This window comes from Dreissena polymorpha, chromosome 6, assembly GCF_020536995.1.
Source record: "Dreissena polymorpha isolate Duluth1 chromosome 6, UMN_Dpol_1.0, whole genome shotgun sequence".
Taxonomy (NCBI): Eukaryota; Metazoa; Mollusca; class Bivalvia; order Myida; family Dreissenidae; genus Dreissena; species Dreissena polymorpha.
This window is the reverse complement of record NC_068360.1, coordinates 104,598,502-104,606,554: the sequence shown is the minus strand read 5'-3', so window position 1 is coordinate 104,606,554 and position 8,053 is coordinate 104,598,502.

The window sequence follows — 8,053 nt, the reverse complement described above, 5'->3', positions numbered from 1 at the left end:
TCAGACAGATGTAACGCAAGTGATAAAGAAGCAGCTAATTGATAAAACGTTTTCCGAAGACAAACGTGCCGATGTGAACACACTTTTTGTAAAAATAATGAACACTGAAATTTGCCTCGTAGTACGATAAGGTGTAGATGAATGGGTGTCTCCTGATGGTAGTGACCTAGCTGAACCTTCTATGGCTGGAATATCCAAGAACACATGCACGATACTAACAACATCTCGACCATGGGAACTGGCTGATGAATGTATTAAGAACTCACAAATCGACAGTCTGCTAGAAATCGAGGGAATAAGCGATCCATTTTCATTTTGTAAAAATATACTTCGATGCATAATTGACCAGACGATGCATATCGGAAACACTATGTTTGTATTTTGGAAATTCATAGAACAAAGAGGGCTGGAATCGTTATCATCGTCACCAATGCTGTTCGCGCTGGTCATATGTACCTGGGTAGACACGTTTGAGGCTAAGGAACGTTTGAAATGATCATCATTGTTGGTACCGTTCACTCTGAAAGGAATATCATTGTGCGCACTGTATACTATTCTCCTTAAACGTCTCTGCAAAAAGGCAAACAATGCAACTGGTTATTTTAATGATTCAAACCCTTTTTCTGTTGAATGTTTTTCTAGCACAAGTTACCTACAGCCAAACATTGACCGCTTAGATAAGCTAGCTGAAGTGGCCTTTAAACTGCTCTTCTCTTCTGAAAGAGACTCATCTATTGTTTTCAATGACATAATATTGTCCAACTATGTTTCTCAGGAAAAGTTCACACTTCTTAAGACTTTTTCTCTTAAGACAGGAATTTTATCAAGCAAGAAAAATAAAAGTCGAACAAGGAGCTCGAACTCATTCGTTCACAAAACTGTGCAAGAATTTCTTGCTGCATATCATATCGCCTGCAATCTACACGTCATTGATGAAGTTATTTCTAGATATCTTCAATGCAACATTAATTCATATCTCGAAATATCGCATGTTCTCATATTTTTGTGTGGAATGAACATTTTCGCTGGGAATACACTTTCAACTTTAATGAATCAATTTGCCGTTGCGTGTGATGATTATTCATCGAATTATCCACTTGCTTTTCATAGCATCATTGAGGCTGGAATCAGAGAGGCAGCAGCAAACAATCTGGATGGCATTAGCTTGAAACTCAGCCACTTCTGCATTACTGGCACCAACATAAGAGATTTAAAATTGATATGGTCTACAAACACCTCCAATGTTCAGTCATTGTTGGTAGATACCACGCTGCTCATCTTTACGTTGATGAGATCATTGGAACGCGATGAGCCTACATTTCCTATTGGGTTTAACCTGTCATCGTGTCAAAAGTTCGAGTCACTGACTTTAAGAGGAAAAGACATTTGGCTAAGAGGTAAAGGATGAATCTATACCAAAAAATACCATCAACTGTTGGTTTACAATTGTATTATCATGATAAGCACTACATTGTTTTTACCTATTGCAATTTACATGGATTTCAGTCTTATAAATTAGGTGTTTGTTCTATGACTGATAATAGGCACACATACTTTGCGTTAATTTAAATAGCAGTCAATCATGCATGTTTCTTTAAAATGTTAATTTCACCATGATGTTACCCTTAATGGTGCTGTCAGTAAAACTAAAAGGTTTAAACACACCAAGAAGATTACTGTTTGTCTGATGAATTTAGTTAGATAATCGTTAAACTGTAAATGCATATTTTATAGAAGGTATTGCAGAATTGTAAAGGAAGTTGTGTTTGGTTGCAAAACATAATGTTTTGATTTCCACTATACAAGTATAAGGAAATCATTGCAACTGCATGCCAAACACATATAATTCACTTATTGTGTTGTAGAAATCTTCAAATACATTATCACTATTTCAAACGTTAATGAGAGCAAAAGTGTCCACATATTATTTTGTGTTGAAACTGCCTCTTTTGTTTCGTTCGCCTTGCTCATACAGGGATAAACATTCCTGTGAACACAGACGATTAAAATAACATATTGTGTATTCTTCTCTCGACATCTGAGTATTGTAACTCTCATAGGTTGAAAAATGTGTTTACCTGCCATTGATTTTTGTCATAGTTTTTGTTAGTTTGCAAGGTCAGGATCGTTTACGCAAAATTAGCAACCATTTTACAAATATGCGCTGACTTTTGTTTCTATCATTATACTTTTGACAAATCACATAAAATAAGTTAGTCGTTGGTCTTAAAATATGCATTTCACATTGACTTCCAAAACGGACGCAGTCATACCGTCTTTTATCAAACAAATGTAAATCAATATATGGAAGTGGACATGTGTGATACAGTTAATACGCATCAAACGATATTTTCAGGTTTTAGTACTAATAAGGGAAACATTAAAATCCTTAGAACAAACATTTAATTGTAAAAAACTCATATAAACTGCAACACATAATGTTACTGCTTATTACCAAATGAGCTACATTTTCAGGAAAATGCTTGTAAATCATGCATGTAGTTACAACACATGCGCGCAGAAATTTGACAGGTTCAGTCTATAACCTGTCATTTGGAGTGAAAACCGTATGTCAAGCTTCCAAATATGTTGAAAATGAAGTTCATTAAATTAGAAACAAGTTTCTAATAAGAAATTAATCTTCTTATTATTGGCAAAATAGCAAAGTCATGGTAGCGGTTACATTCAAGTAAAAGGGATGGGAAGAGTTTGGTAATGTAACTCAATGCATTGTTTCACTTTAAACTTTAAATTTATTGTATGTATGCTCATCAATAATTTAAAGTGTGATATAACGTAGCGTTTTTAATAAAAACAGACACGTATGAATGCATTTAGATAAATTGTAAATAGTACAATCAACAATACATTTACATGTTAAAAACTTTGCAGCATTTCAATTAAAAAAACAATGTATACTTTTCAATATCCAAACAATAACAATCATTTATTAGTGTGTTCTTTAAACAAATTTATGATTTATACCAGATGTAAACAGTTTATTAATTTCATTTGATTAAAATTCGTTAAAATGGATATAAACGTGTGCCAGTCACGATAAATGCGATTGATGATAATATTTTCGTAAGCTTTATACATTGTAATAAGATGTTATTTTGCAGATACCACCAGTTCTGTAACATCGAAGCTACGGGTCTGGATTTCTCTCAACAATACAAATCAAACCCCTCCAGTACTTACCTTCATACGATCGATTCATTTGCATGATGTCACTTGTTCTTCTTCCTGGTTACGAGCCCTGTTCAGCACGCTGCTGACACTCGATCATAAGGCGGTTTGTATGCTTAGAAACTGTGACATAGTTCCGTGTACTGCGCTTCGTTGCTTCCATCCGAATTACGCAACCTGGTGGACACACTATCAGCATGTTTTCAAAGAAATGAGACTAAGCTTGGATTTGGATGTGCTGAATACGACACTAACATGCCAAGACAAATCCAGCTGGAGGAATATATTAGTATCCAAGAAGAACTGGAGACACTAAAGAATGTTTCAGTGACACGATTCCGAATATTAGACCGGATATGTACTGAAGTGGTCCCTGATGATCCAGATTCTGGCTGGTCCGTACGTTGCATTGGAAATGTCGATGACCATATTCATGATCTTAAAAACGTTAAAATTGTGCATATAACAAATTCATTTAATCTATAGATTATAATATCATACATCGAATTTCAATGCGGTTTCTGGTAATTCCACCTTCCATCTAATAAATCCATAAATGCGCTTGTGAGACATAACTTTGATTTGAAGAAAGCATTATTAATGTCTGAAAAACATTGTGTAAATAAAAAATATATATTTCACTTGGATATCATACATATATGGATGCAGCTGTTGATGTCCAACATTGAATTAAGAAATCATTGCGTGACGAGTGTATTGGCACGTTGCCCAGTTTATTTTTCCACAACAAAATGACACAGACAAATGGTATTTTTTATTCTGATGATGGATGATCATGACAAGTATGGTGATCGTTATGATGAAGATGTCATTGCGGAGGAAAACATATATCCCCACCCCACATGCAGTAATTTTCATGATTATTGGTTAAAGCAGAGAAGAAGGTTCGGTTACAAATTGTCTGTTATTAGCAATAATAACCGTGACATTTGACCTTTTAATATCAAGATTAAATGCGCTAGAATATCCTGCCATGTAACCAGAATACCAAGTAGCAAGGCTACATTTGAAAGTTGTGCTTCTATGGGCAGAAAAGAGAGGATTAACTGGTCGCAGAACTACAAGGCCCCGAAGGGTAATATCATGTCAATGACGTTTAACCAGTCCAGCCTGAATAACCAGAGGCGTTCGACGCGTACATTTATCGGGATAGTAATCTGCCAATTCTACAGCTTCTACACTTTAGGATGGAGTACAACTTGAATTATGTAAATCAGATGAAACAAGCGGATATCCCTTATAGGGGTAGTCGCCAATTATTGCGTCCCAGACAACTACCCTACGGGCTAGCACCTGCGAGATCTTCCGCATTACATTACCAAAGGCAAAGGGAGCCCACGTGACCTAGACTGACCAATCGCATATGGATAGCCGGGCGCTCAGTCAATCGTCGCCTTTTCTCCAGCGGCTCGCCGTTGACACCAAAGGCGAACAACGAGGGATCAACGTTATCTACAAGGGTACTCTAGACCGTATACAACTCTTTAATCGTTATTGACGACAAGAATTTTAAATTTAAACACCGTAACTTAAATTTAATCACCTGTGAATTACGATCAATAGTGTTATACAATTCATTTTGGAAGATTAAATGAACTTTACAATACATTATATTATGTTGGTGCGACACTAAACTTGTAAACACATGCATCGGACTATTCACTGCAAACAAGTTTATTGATGGCCATTTTGAACTATTTTGAATACACATCAAATCATGGATCTGTGCATTTCATTGACTGCTTGCCATACATCAAGTGTGATTTATTAAAACGTATACATATATCAATATGTTATCTATCGATCTGTTATTGCAAAATACCATTGTTCTCTTTAAAATGAAATCCTGTGCACCTACAGGTGCTAATGTCAATTGAATCAAGTTCAAATCACTCAAATTCACAATGCAGTACACACAATTGGTTTGATCTAAGTAAGATTAATTTAAGCCGAGGCAACTTAACATATTCCACTGATTCTTTTCTTGTATACACAAATAATTAATCTCCAAAAATATAAAGTCGATTTAATCGTGTTAACATCCGTGAGTATTTTTTTTAAAGAAATAGATCAATGCAATTCAACCAAGTTTGAATGTAAACATCACGAAAATGTTGTTTTAGCATTCAAATGTAATCGATTTCGTGCTACTGGTGCTCTACTCTATTTAACAAAGTATTCTAATTCTTGATTTTACGCCAATAGTTAAAGGCTCGTTCTTTACATATGACTGGTACTGGGGAGCGACCAAGTTCACCTTGTACAGCCGCATTTGATGTTTGTTGTCGAACCCTACGTATTTGTTTATAGAATTTAAATGCAATTCATCAACCTCGGGCATATCATATCCCCAGACTTCTAATTTCATTCTGCTAAATAATGAGATGATGTGATTATATGCTTTGAGAGCCTGCTCATTCAGTGCTTCAACTGCACGTTAAAGCAAACCATTAAAGAAAATATTTAACACCTACGTATGAACAATCATCAACTATTTCAATATTTTCGCCGTTGAGTTGCCATTTGTGAATATTTTTATATCTTGAGGCCCCATTTTTTAGATTAATTCATTTATACATTTTAATTGGCGTTGTAGATTACGGTGATCAGTTGAAAAGAAAATACAACATAAAAATAGATAACATTTCAATATCATTAGAACATAGGTTTGTAGAACTCAAATGTTCACTAACATCATTAATAAACAAAATAAAGAGGTTACAATGGCTCACCTTGCTTGACCCCTAATGATACATCGAACAATTCTGAGTATGATATTGAACACTTTATCCCAGATTTCACATTTGCTTATATTTATTTCAGCATATTAAGCATTTTACAGCTGATACCTGAGTTCTTGTGTTAAATCCATAGGACATCCTGAATGACAGTATAAAATGCTTTTTCATTGCTTAAAAAGGCACATAACAGTTTTAGATTGTTCGCTAAAACCTGCTAAATTATGTAGAAAAAATATACAGTCAGACGTACTACGATTGCTTCTAAAACCAAATCGACATTCATTAAAAAATGAATTTATTTTCGTAATTATTTAGACGGTTGTGCTGCGTTAACGAAACTGTTTTAGCCATTATATCAACTAGAGTTATTCCTCTATATTTTTCCGGATTAAATGTATCAGCCTTTTTAAACAATGGGATAATGAGCCTTGAGTCCATGATATAATTGAATATTTAAGTATTGGGCAATTAATTCTTTACAATCAATCAAACAAAGACCGCAACGTTACCGTCCAAATCGGCTCTTTTATTTTGGGACATCGAAGATATCGTCTTAATAATATCATCGGTCGTAAATGGATCATCAAGAGAATCAATATTTAAGCCGTGAGCTGAATCTGCAGAATTGCAATTTCTTAAACAATTTTCGGTTGACGTTGAAGACATTTGTTAAAAGTGATTAACAAATTCCTTTACTACTACTCGCTGTGTTCCAATTGGTACTATCATATGTATTGTTTAAAGATGCGTCTTTATTAAATAATTTGAGCGAAATATTAATTACACGGAGATCCAAAAATTCACTAAGTTCATCATTAAAAAAAATGTAATAAAATTCATAGTTATTAACATGGTGAACAACACACGCTCCTACATTATTTCTGCGTAAATTATAGCAACTGAATAATCCTGGCTCAAGGCGCACATTAATAATACATAATAATTGATAGATCATTATAATTGACATCAATGACGGGCATGTTTGCATAACGGTTTAAATCAATCTCCACGCACAGTTGTCGTTCCTTGCTCTCACAAACAATCTGTGCCATCACAAGAAAATCCTACACGATTTTTGGTAGGATTTTATTTTTTGGTTTAAGGATTTTATTATGAAAAGTAGTATGATTTTCTTTTATATTTTAAAAATAGTGTTCTAGTTAAGGTTCATAATTTAAAAAAAACGACAACACAACAATGTAATTAAAACAGTAAAAACAACAACGGTAAAATATTGTACAACGTGGTAAGTCTATCATCACGTGGTTGGTTATGAAGGCAGAGGTTTGATCCAGCTATGCTTGTTCCAGTCAAATCTCTGCGCGAAGGTTGGGTTTAAATTAGTATTTTCAAACAAATCACTCTTTTCACCAACGCGGGAGTTTAAATCGCCCATGAGAGCTACGTCACCAAGCCTTTTATAATACGATATGCGTTCGTTAATTAAGCTTAAAAAGTCAAATTTAAATAAATGGGAATTGTTATACATTTGCACTAAAAAACGTCTGGTTGGATGTTTCAATGTAACAAATATGCATCATTATCACAGCCAAATTTGTTTTAAAGTAGTTTTGTACATAAAACACCCACATGCATTATGTTCAATCAGTTCAACGTAAGCTGATATAAAAAAATTATAGTAAACAACAAGACCACCACTGCTACATTTAGCTTTTTTGTTAAATTTCGGCCTAGCACATTTGTAGCGTTCATAACCTTCCAATTGTATATGTCCACCAGAGGAATGCCATGTTTTACATAGAATGACAAAGTCAAAGTCATAAATATAGCATGAGAAGTCAGTGTCAAATATAAACAGAACATTGAACGTTCCAAACAAGAAATTTAAGCGGCTTCTGTTGCTGATCCTAGCTCGCGACGTTAGGTCGGCGCGGCGCTCTGTTATTGGTTTGCCTACTTTTATTTTGATGATGGGTCTCGGAGTGTCGAGGGGGGCAGTTCGGGTGCAGGGAAATGGGGAATGTTTATCCACTGTTAATGTTGCATCATCAATGTGGAGTTTGTCGTACACCAAACTGATGACTGACGCGTTTATTAGAGTTACCAGGATTTTCCAACATTTTCTGTTTAGTTTGTATTTT